Genomic DNA, 12,076 nt, shown 5'->3' on the forward strand with positions numbered 1-12,076 from the left:
CTAACCTTCAGAAAACTCCCAGTTCAAGAAAGGTATGAGACAAACACTTTTTACCAACTAAAGTTACACAGACATGATTAAGCATTCAGGGCCAGAACAGGGATTTTGAAACTCTCTCAGGGAATTGATGCTCCCACACCATTGAACTGAATTGGTGTTTTGATATATTTATAGTACACAATGTTAATTTTCCCTCCTGTGCCCAAAATAATATTACTCTTTAAGTTCCCTTGAGATAACTTACTGCAAGTTAGTGACATGAATTTAAAATATTCTCTCATTTGGTGTTCAAAAATAATGTCATTTGAGAGAGTACATTTTGATGAAGGTTGTTTGGCACCCTTAAAATAGATTCCTAGGCAAAAACACCTCACTCTTTAGGCATGCAACATCCTTGAGGACTGACCAGCATGCTGAGATGTATGTCCCTTTTCAAAGCTGGTGTTTGGAAATTGCAAGTTTTCTCTAAATTAGGAGACCACTTTGCTCATAGTACCCCCAGAAGAGCTGCCTGTGGGGCCCAGCTTCACAACCAACTTGACTGGATGGTGTGAGAACCTGGCCCTGACACTGAGGTCAGTAGACTGAGACAAAGACTGTTACAGTAATGCCAGTCGCCTCATTAAATAAGTAGTGTCTTCTAGCACAATACCTTATTGAAGTCACATAGCAGCCATATAACATACAGTTATACAATGGTAAACATTTAATAAGATCTAGTTGAATGGAGCAGGGGAAAGACAATCCTGGGAGTTGATATGACTATAAATAGAACTGCACCAGTGTCAAGTCATCCGGTTCACAGATTAAAAATAAATAAATAAAAACAGTTAACCTGGCCTTTCAGAGATTTTCATCACTCATTCATTTCTATGATAATATGCTCATTTGTTCAATCCACTAATTGAGTGGCTATTCAATACATGTGAATTGTGTCATGTGAATTGTGAAAAGAGAAGAAAAATACATTATATATGCATCCTGTCCATAAAGAATTCAGAGCAACTGGGCATGGTGGCACACGCCTTTAATCCCAGCACTAGAGAGGTAGAGACAGGGGGATCACTGTGAGTTCGAGGCCAGCCTGGTCTACAAAGCAAGTCCAGGACAGCCAGGGCTACAAAGAGAAACCCTGTCTCGAAAAACCAAAATGTGTGTGTGTGTGTGTGTGTGTGTGTGTGTGTGTGTGTGTGTACTTCACATACAAGACACACCTCGATACTCTATGCAAGATGAAGACGTGTTGCCATGTAGCTACTCACTGCATGTGCTCATTGAACACACGAAATGTCTCTTCCCCAAAATTCAAGTGATAATTATGAGGAAGAGTTCTGTAAGACGACACTACAGTTTTTTGCCTTAGTTTTGTCCCAAAACAATTTGCAGTGGCACAGGAGGTCTCCAAGTGTATGTTCATTTACATATTTTTTAAAAGCAAGTAAGTGGTTGTGGATTTCACCACAGCTAATGGCAAAGATATGGTTTTTATCATTCAGCCCCGAAGTTGGTGGTCTACCATTCGGCTCTCAATACGCTGTCGTTTACGCAGAGATCACACAGCAGCACCTCTGTGTCTGACCCACCTTATGCGCAGCCCTCCTGTCAGCTTCCTGTGGTTTCGTGCCCCAGCTATTCTCACGTTACCATCATCTCTGGTGATTGCGCAGGCAATGAATTCAGTGGTAATGATATGTTCCAGACCCAGGAAAGGCTAAGCAATTCGTCCGACCCTCATGTGTGGGTTCTGACTTCATGGACTAGCAAGGGAGTTATCAGAGTTTATAGGATTCCTTGAGCATTTCTGCTGACTCAGACATGGATCTACACTATAGAATGGCATGCTGGGACAGAGCAGTTTTTTTTTTTTTTTTAATTCCACTACAGAGTCTTTGTTCCTAAATCGATAATTGGATACTACATGTTCACATACAAGTGGGTGCTTGCAGTGTGTGTGAAAAATGAATTGGTTCCTGTGATAAGGGAAATCATCTGAAAATTGCTCTAGGATAACCCCATCTAATTGCCAACGTGATAGTAAAATAGGGCTGGCTTCGTAATGTTCTTTATTTAACTTTGCTTTCACATTTAATTATGCTCTAAAAATACAGGCCTATTTAAATATTACATATGGCTTCTTTCCTTGTATATCAGAGTCACAGAAGTAAAATTCATGTTTACTATGAAGCTGAATATTTACCAAAACCTCAGCAGACCTGATCACTTTCTCAGAACAAATTACTATAGTACACTAATAAAGGTTCTAATTGTAGTAAGGACAGTTAAGGTTTACCAAGCACTTCCCAGATACTGAGCATCTTGTGAGACACCACTGGACCCCACAAAATAACAGCATGCAGTAGATGGTAGCCATGGTAGCCCCTTGCTACAAATACAAAACCTTCTAAGTAAAGGCATTACCTGACAAAGTCAAGCCGCCTGACCTCAAAACAAAGACACTCCTTAAAAACAGCACGCAAGCGTTCGAAGTTCAAGAGCGTGGTGCTCAAAGACACTTACAAAGTTGGAAAGCTAAAGCCCTAGGCTGTGGATGTTTTAAAATCGGGGTAGGGAATATCGTCCAATTAGGCCAATTAGTGGAGTGTCTGCTTAACAACACGAACAGCACCCTGGGTTCAATTCTCAGTGTTGCATGCACATAGTCCCAGTGACTCAAGAGGTGGAGGCAGGAGGACCAAGGGCAGTCTATGGCTGCGTACCATATGGAGGCTAGCATTGGTTATATTAGCCCTTGTCTCAAAATTAATTAATTATTTAATTAATTAATTAATAAAAGCTTGTGTCCAAATGTAATCTAAAGAATAAATCCTGCTTGATCATGAGGGGTGCTCCATCTTGAAGGCTCACAGATAGAAGTTACAGCCTAACATAAGCATAGCTGTGTGGCTCCAAACAGACATACAAAGCTGTCACCAAGACCCTGCCCCCCCCCATTTGAAAGCTCGGGTCTTGCGTTATATGCAGGTGGCCTGTACTGTCCTATCAATGATACCTAAACAAGTCCATAACATGTGCTTAAGCACCCCTTTAATCCCAACACTCAAGGAAGCAGAGGCAGGTGGGCTGCTGTGAGTTCGAGGCCAGCCTGATCTACAGAGAGAGTCCAGGACAGACAAGGGATACACAGAGAAGCCCTGTCTCAGAAAAACAAAACAAAACAAAAGGGATGCCACTTTGCCTTGTTTGCGGATGGCACGAGTATGGAGCAGAATAGAGCACACACACCAAAAGTGAAGCCATCAAATTCTGATGCACACTATCCTGAGAGCTTCTGACCTTGTGCTCTTGCAATGGCTGGTTGATAAATAACCTTGGAAGTCTAGTCACCTGTTAAAAGATAAACACATGCATGCAAATATAACCTATAGGCTCTAGCCTATGTGAGGATTGCAATCCCACTTGTGAAAAGGCACCTATCAGGCATCTGTGCTTGTGTGTGAACTCACATGTGTTGCCTCACTTAGATCATATTTACAGGCATAGTAACTGATGGCCACGTTTTTCCAGATCTAGGGCTAAGAAACCCAAATCTGCAGCACAGATGTGACAAAAAAAATTGGACATAACAGTGTTAATCCTGAAGTCTCATTATCGTGTAATATGTTTTTCTCTAAAAAAGAAATAATAAATTTAATTCTGAATCCATTGTTTGTAGTCCTTGCCAAGGTTCTCTTAGTACAAACAGCTCCCAAACTAAATTATGCAAAATTTGGAACATCCCTGCCTACCTCCAATAAACATCCCCAGGACACCGTGATGAGCATGCGCCCAGCAGTGTTCTTTCTCTCTCTTTTCTTTCCTGAATAATTTTGTATACTTGAGTCCTATTGTGTTAACTGTAGAAATTGCTAATGAGTATTTTACCCGTTCACAAAATAAATAAAAATTGCTTTTTTTTTTCCTGTGGATCGTATCAAGAGTCAGTGGACTACTGTTCATTCCTAAGGGTGACTTTATGTTTAGATTGGACTAAACCTCTAAAATCCTGCCAAAGCATTTCTCTTGGACTCCTGCAATGGAAAAGAGGAGACACAGGAGACTCCCTGCCTCAATTTCCTGACCCTGCCGGCTCCAATCTGGAGAGGTCTCTATATAAATAGGCCTGAATCCTCCAGGGACCTGCACCGTGTTCCCTATCCATGCACTCTTACATCAGGGTTTGGCCTCACACATTAAAGAAATCAACCACTTCTAAAAATATTCTTCCCCATCCAACCTCTACCGAATTGCTCATACATGTCTGAAAATCACAAATATCATCTAAGATGCATGGACTTAGCAGTATCCCCAACACTTTTATTACATTGGAAGATTTCCACCACCACCCCCATCAGATATCACAGAGGGTTTGTTTTCCTTTTTTCCTCCAAACAGATTTCTCAATACAGTCTTCATAGTGACTTCAGGAAATAGACTATCTGTGTTTTGAAGGTTTGTTGATACTTCTAAAATCTACACTCCGCATCATCTGCCCATCACAGATTCTAGGGCAACTTCAGGATTCAGGCAGTGGCACTCAAGTAATTGCTTCCTAATTGCTTCCTTCCTTCCTTCCTTCCTTCCTTCATTCATTCAACAAATATCCTTGAGAACACCAGTATATCAAATGAATTGGGCCACGTTCTGTGATCATGAACACGAGTGTACATTTTTTCCTATGGGTGGCAGAGGATAGACTAACACTGATGTGTAGGTAGATGGACGCAGTTCTGATCTCCAGAGAACGGCAGGCTTGGAGGGGATAATTATCCCCAGTCTCAAAAGAGGAAAATGCTACCCAGATGAAACTGAGCGTGAAAACCAAGCAAACACCTGCCTCATCTCTTCTGAGTGGAAGATAGTAAGGGCTCGTTAGCTCAGGTTTTTAAGTTTCCAGTTCTTAGCAGGGACAGACAAAGAAGTTGGCCAGTAGTTTATTACCTATTCGATTCTGGTAATCTAAATTTGAACGAGTAACTTAAGTTACATGATGGAATCCAGCACAGAAAAAGAGGGTGTGAAGATGCTGTGTAGGGTTAGATGCCATGGTATGGATAGATAATACTGACTGCATAGAACATGGTCTTTGCCTTCATAGAGGACCAGACACAACTGAGAAGTGTGTGTGTGTGTGTGTACATGTGGTGGTGTGGTGGTGGTGTGTGTCTGTATGTGTATCTGTGTGTGTGTGTCTATGTGTCTGCGTGTGTGTGTCTGTGTGTCTGTGTCTGTGTGTCTGTGTCTGTGTGCCTGTGTGTGTCTGTGTCTGTGTGTCTGTGTGTGTCTGTGTCTGTGTTTCTGTGTGTGTGTGTCTGTGTCTGTGTCTGGGGGGGGGGGTTGGATATGTGTGATCTTAAAGAAAATAAAAAACTGACAGGATTAGAGATGGAAGGAGGAAGCGCACATATCTTTATCACATCCACAGAGAGCCCCTGACCTGTGCGTGGACTAGAACATGGAGTTGCTACATGCGGGAATGGAGGCTATGTAGTGTGAGGCTACAAGGTTTGCCCTCTCCTGATATGCCGTCTTCTGGATGATAAAAGAAAACAAATGTCAACCTAGAAGTCTGTGTCTGGTGGAAATATTTTTCCAAAATGAAAGCAAAATAAGTGTTCTTGGAACAAGTGAAACTCCAAATTTCTTATTTTCAATAGGTCTGCACCGCAAGCCACTGTTTGAGCAGAGGGAAGTTTATACCAAGTTTTTAAAGGATCTATCTATACAAAGGACTAAATAGGAATAACATATATGTACACACATACCAAAATGTTTTTATACCTCAAAGAACTAAACATTTAAGACCAAAATACTAATTGTGCTGGATAGTTTTATGTCAACTTCACACAAGCTGGAGTCATCTGAAAGACGGAACCTTAACTGAGAAAATGCCTCCATAAGATCCAGCTGTAAGGCACTTTCTCAAGTACTGATCGGTGTGGACAGGCCCAGCCCACTGTGGGTGAGATTGCTCCTGGGCTGGTGCTCCTGGGTTCTATAAGAAAGGAGGCTGAGCAAGCCAGTGAGCAGCACCCCTCCATGGCCTCTGCCTCAGCTCCTGCCTCCAGGTTCCTTCCCTGATTGGGTTCCTGTCCTCACTTCTGTTGATGATAAACTGTGCTGTGGAAGTGTAAGTCAAATAACCCTTTTGCTCCCCAAGTTGCTTTGGTCATGGTGTTTTACCACAGCAACATTATCCCTAACTAAGACACTAATCATGTACTGTGGATCTCTTATAAAATAACCAAAGAGATGGGACGCAGAATAGACAAATACTGCTGTAAGGGCCTTGTCTTGAATATAAATAGGCTAGTGAGTGTGATTGGAACATAGATGGAGATAAGTTGGCTATATACTGTAAATCTAACTGCAGTGGTTAAAACATGAAGCAAAGGATTATTTCCAATAAGGTGGTAGAAGCTTAATCACATGGCATACTCATGTCAAAGGGAGGCTAAAACAAACAAAAATTATACAGCCTTGGAAGAAAACAAATGCAAAGAAGGTAGAATGAAACAGAATCGCAGCAGGAGTCATGTCAATTGCTATCGCTATAAATGCTCGGTGCAAATGGCGAATCTATTCACTCGGATGCAGAGGTAAAACCCGTGCTGCTTTTGAGAACCTTGCTTCAAATACCAAAACTCAGAAGTGGGAGGATGGAGAAAGCCACTACCAAAGAACACAGGCACCAAAGCAAGGAACGTCAGGGAAGAGGAGAAACGTTTAATGGTGATAAAGGAGTCAGAGGGCCACGGATGTGCATGTGCTTAATACCCGCGTTGAAAATACACAAAACAAAAACTCATTGAACTTAGAGAGAGACACGTAATCAATAACTGTAGTTAGGTGTTTCAGTACATCCTATGCTAATAATTAGTCTAAGCAAGCAGACAAAAATGTCAATGGGGAGGGAGGGAGGGAGGGAGGGAAGGGGACAGGAGGACAAAAGTTCAGAATGAACTTTGTGCTTCTAAGTTCCTTACCTCAGCTCAAAGCACTCAGTATGCCACAGGGCCACACTTTGGGGCACTATGGTCTAAGGCCCAACATGTGTAATATTTCCCATTAAATGTAGAAAGCTAAACGGAGAATAAAAATCCTGTATTTGGCATCAACAAACTGTATTTCTCAGAAACTATTCCTAAGTTAAATCTGATTTAGGATGTCAAGGCTAATATTGGCCACCCTCTAATTCAAAGGGATGTGCATGTGGAGTGTGTGTGTGTGTGTGTGTGTGTGTGTGTGTGTGTGTGTGTGTGTGTGTGTGTGTTATGCTGACAGAACTTTATCAAACCCTTTGATTCTTTCAGGCTGCTAGGCTTAATTTCCAAGCTCCAGTTCCGGGTTACTTAGTCACATGATTTGGGGCAAGACGTTATGTAAGGCCCCCATCCTCTCCACTGCTAAGTGTGAGCAATAAATTTGCATCCCTCACAGGGCTGTTAGGAAGATTAAATGACAGGATGCATGCACAGGACTTAATCAGTCCTGGCACATACAAAGTTCTCAGTAAACAGAGACAATTACACAGACGTTTATAAACTCGGCGTTCCCATTGTCTGATGTGAAACCAGAAAAGGACTTTGTGGCGATACATGTGAGTGGCTCGATAGAACACTTGGCACGGGAAAAACAAGGTACCAAATTGAAAATTGCAGGTGCCCAGACACTATTCTTCTTCTCAGACATAATTAACTTGGGCTGGGTTGTGGCTTCTGCCAAGAAAAATGACTACAAGTTTCTCCCTGTCTGTTCCTCCTGAAGGTGTCAACTAAAGCGTTACCTGCCCGGACTAGCACCCAGCGGCTGAGATGGGACACCCCGAAGGCAAAGGTATCCTTCTAACCTCCTTCAGCCTGGCAAGTCTTTGTTTCCAAGAAAAAAAAAAAAAGAGAAAGAAACCTTACATTTCCCAAGCCATCTTCCTCCTGAAGGAAGGTTCCAGCTGAGCAGACTCCTTCAAAGCAGCCTCGGCTTCACAGGCCGTTTGCACGAAGCTCCTGAGTCAGGCATGCTTTTACAGCTATGAAGTAGCAAGAAAAGCCCTTTATTCCCCGAGACTCCCCAGAATATGAACTCCAGATGAGATCAAAGGTAGCTCTTTGGGTGGGAATTGAAAATATGAGACGCGCATCCTTCGTGCTATGCCCTTGCTGCTCCAGGAGCGTGAAGCCCCTCCACGTGGAAAAACAAACGCTCCATTAAAACAAGACTCTAGGCCGTTGCGCTCTCTCTCTCTCTCTCTCTCTCTCTCTCTCTCTCTCTCTCTCTCTCTCTCTCTCTCTCTCTCTCTCTCTCTCTCTGTGTGTGTGTGTGTCAGCCCACCTGTGTCCTTCTCCCTCGCCCCTGGTGCAACTCTAGCAAGAAACTCAGAGAAAATAGGATTGTGTGTCTGTTTTAATTTCGATGCTTGAGAAAGGGTAAACTGGTTATGCACTATTGGCTGGGCAGCGTTGTCCCAGATGGTTCAGCAAACTTGAACTTGCATGCCCCTGCCTACAAACATGGCTTCACAAAAGCCAGAATATAGGGGTTAGCCCGTGATGATGAGAAGGGGGAGCCTAGACTAAGCCAGGGTGAGAGAAAGGTGAAACACAATCTATAGACTTTGGCTTACAACAACAAAAAAAAGGGACCCTCTGGCTTGAAAAATACCCCAGTTCCTGGGGAGATTTGACACATATTTCTTCTGACTTAGGTCAAGGTATTAGATGGACTTTCTGAGTGAGTGAAACTGATTAGCTCAAGCTCTACCCAGTCTGATGCAGACAAGGGAAAATGAGACACACACACACACACAAAAAAAAAACAGGTTGTGATGCAGGGGAAAGGGTTTGTGGTTCCATAAGCTTAGGACTGTTATTTTCAGCTAAATCTTTGAATTTCTTGTTTAGAAGTTTGCCATCTTGCTGATGGGGACCTAGCTACTGCCTAGCATTCCTCCCCAAAGCCGCAAAGAGAACTACCACTCTCCTTCTCTTCTCCTCTTTTCTCTTCTTTCATGTTGTTTTAAATATTTTTAATATATAAAAAAATCACCTGCGTACAACAGACCCTTTCTTACAACACGCTCCTTTATGCGTGCCCAGGGAAGGGAAACATTAGTCTACATAATGACAGAACAATAATTAAAGTCAGAAAATTTGACATTAGTAACAGTTCACTTTCCTCTTCTGATCACTTTATTTTCTTACAGTCCTCAATCCACTGGTACTGCTTGTGCCAAGGGCGTCCGTTAGGCATTTGTGTCTCCTCTAAAGTTCAAGGCAAGACCAAGAATTCCATTTAGCCAATAGAACAGCACTTTCACCTTATTAAATTGGTCTTTAGCTACAATGTCACCAGGCCTGCCCCTCTCCACCTAGGAACCTAGGAGAGTCCAGTGTAAGAAGTTGCAGAAAGTAGACCTGATTGTGCAAAGCCTGCATCTCCACAGCTAAAGTATGTCGTCCATACAACTACAAACGCCTGGCAGCTCTCAGAGCCCAGAGTTCTTGCCCTGTACAGACACTCACTAAACAAAACCGTGCTCCTTGCAGCGATCCAACAACCATTCGTCTTAATCAGTCACGGTCTGTTATAGTCACAAAAGTGCTGACCCATAAAAAAACAATCTGCCCAAAAATCAGTTTGTTTTCCTTTCAGACACCATCAACACCCTCACTCTGTAAAATAACATGTCAGCTTATCTGGCCTGAAAGCAAAGGAAAGGGAACAAAGACACGATTAGGACAAAACAGAAATATCAGGAAGTAAAATGCTCAGCTTTGAATAAAATTAAGGTGACTTCCAGCTTCCTGTAGCCTAAGCAGTCCCCAACTCTATGTGTGTTAAACAGATCAGTAGACAAGTACAGTACACATTCCTTCATGAAGCCTTGGAGCCATACACTTCCTTAAGGAAAAAAAAAAACCTGATAGGTCAAGATATATTTTCCAAACTCTTTCCAGTAGTTACTAAACTTATACCATGACAGTCTAAGAAACAATTAAGAAGAAATTATTAAGAGTAATGGTATTCACAAAACAGTATAACAATAAAAGGAAATCATTGGTGTGGGGTGAATTGTGGGGATCCCACTCCCCCCAAGGAACCAAATAGGACACCATCAGATCACAGAATGTTAAACATGGTAGAGGATATAATGTGGCAAGTAGCCAAATCTCTTCATACAAGCCAAGCCATAGCCATGAAATTCAGGGAAGTTAGTGGTGGTACCCAGCAACACACAGCTACCAGATGAGTGGGTCAAGCAAGTGTTCAGACATACAAAGTCAATAATCTTGCCACATGGGGCGCTTAAAGAAAAGCAGGACCTATGAGAGCCATAAGGCAAGTTCTTGAAAATTATGTTTCATTCTGGATGCTCTAGGGCATCTCGAATACTCTCTAGTCAGAGCACATGCCTCTATGGTGATTTCTTGGTTTGATTTTTTTATATGATGTTTATAGTCCCAGGTTATATATTTCCTCAGAAATGTGATTTCATATTTTAGAGTAAGTTTCACTAGAACTAAAACCCACAGTCATTTGTGACACCTTACAAGAGATCTCTGGCAATTTATAGGCTAAACGTCTATTAGCCACTACCTTAAAACATTGCTTCATTCCACTGAGGTGGACCCAGACAAGCTTCTCTAAATACTCCAGAGGACAGAAATTCCTTCCACCACACACCTGAGAAGACATAGGCAAAGCGAGCTGAACACTCTGCCCACACCTATGGAGAGGCAACGTAATTGTACCTGCCAAATAATGTACAACAGAATCACTTTAGCCAGGCAGTGGTGGTGCACGCCTTTAATCCCAGCGCTTGAGAGGCAGAGGTAGGCAGATCTCTGTGAGTTCGAGTCCAGCCTGGTCTACAGATGGAATTCCAAGACAGCCAGAATTGTGACCCAGAGAAACCCTGTCTTTGAGGGCAGGGGGAGTCAGACAAGAAAGCTTTTCAATGCTGATAGGCCAACATTATATAGACCAAGCTACAGTGTCCTTAGTGCCAATCTACTCAACTCTGTCCATACTGCTTTGTCACTATGCAGTGGACCACTGAGCTTTGACCTCAACCTTCACTCATGGAGAAAAGACTCTTGGGAAACCTCTTGGTCCCTGCCCTCTGTAACTGAATTCTGTTCCTTTGAGTCAGTTGTCATCTTTGGGTCTTTAAGGGTGGTTGAAAGTTGGTCCCAGAGCTGTACAAAAGAATGTTAAAAATTAGTGTGTAGAATAAAATGAAAGCAAGACAATTTTATGTGGAGACAGAGGTTGAAAATGGTAAAAGGTCTTACTTCTAAACACTTGGTTATGAGGTCACAGCAAACAAAGGTTATTTGACTAGTAGCTATTTTTTTCCACTCCCTGCTGAGAATTATGCTACTGGAATTCTGAAATTAGGCCAAAATAAGTATTCCTTACTGTTAACTATGTAATGTTAGAAAATTATTTATTCTATAGATTAGATATTTTTTAGGTGACAGTGACAATTATCAACCCAGAAGAAGCCTGACAAGGAACAACCCCTTGTTCTTAGAAGATCCTTAAGACATTCCCTGACAGGCTCCTCTCAAAGACAAGAAGGAGAAATAAAAGAAATAAACATCACTGGAGTCAAAATTATTGATGGGGTTGTTACTGGACTTTAATTTTACCCTATATTGAAAACAGGGTTTCTCTTTTTATTCAAGAAACGTGCTCTTCAATATTATGACTAAATTTCAGCCCTGGTAGGAAAATTTAAAACTCTCATAAAATCAAAGCTAGCTCTACTGTGATTTGGACCTAAGGTATCCCATCCAGAGAGGGTCATGTGTTTGAAGGTTTGCTTAGATGCTAACGGCTTGGGGAAGAGATTGGATCCTGAGAGAGATGATGTAACCGATAGATTCACCATTGTCGGATTTACTGTAAGCGAGCAAACTATTGGAATGTGGATCCGACTGGAGGAAGCAGGTGGCTGGGCTCATGCTTCTAAACGATGTAGCTTGTCCTCAACCTCTTCCTCTGTCTGTCTCCTATCCACCATGAGGTGAGTCACTTTACCATACAGTCCCCTATTACCCTACATGGGTCGTGAAGT

The sequence above is a fragment of the Acomys russatus genome, chromosome 30 (genome assembly GCF_903995435.1).
Source record: "Acomys russatus chromosome 30, mAcoRus1.1, whole genome shotgun sequence".
NCBI lineage: Eukaryota > Metazoa > Chordata > Mammalia > Rodentia > Muridae > Acomys > Acomys russatus.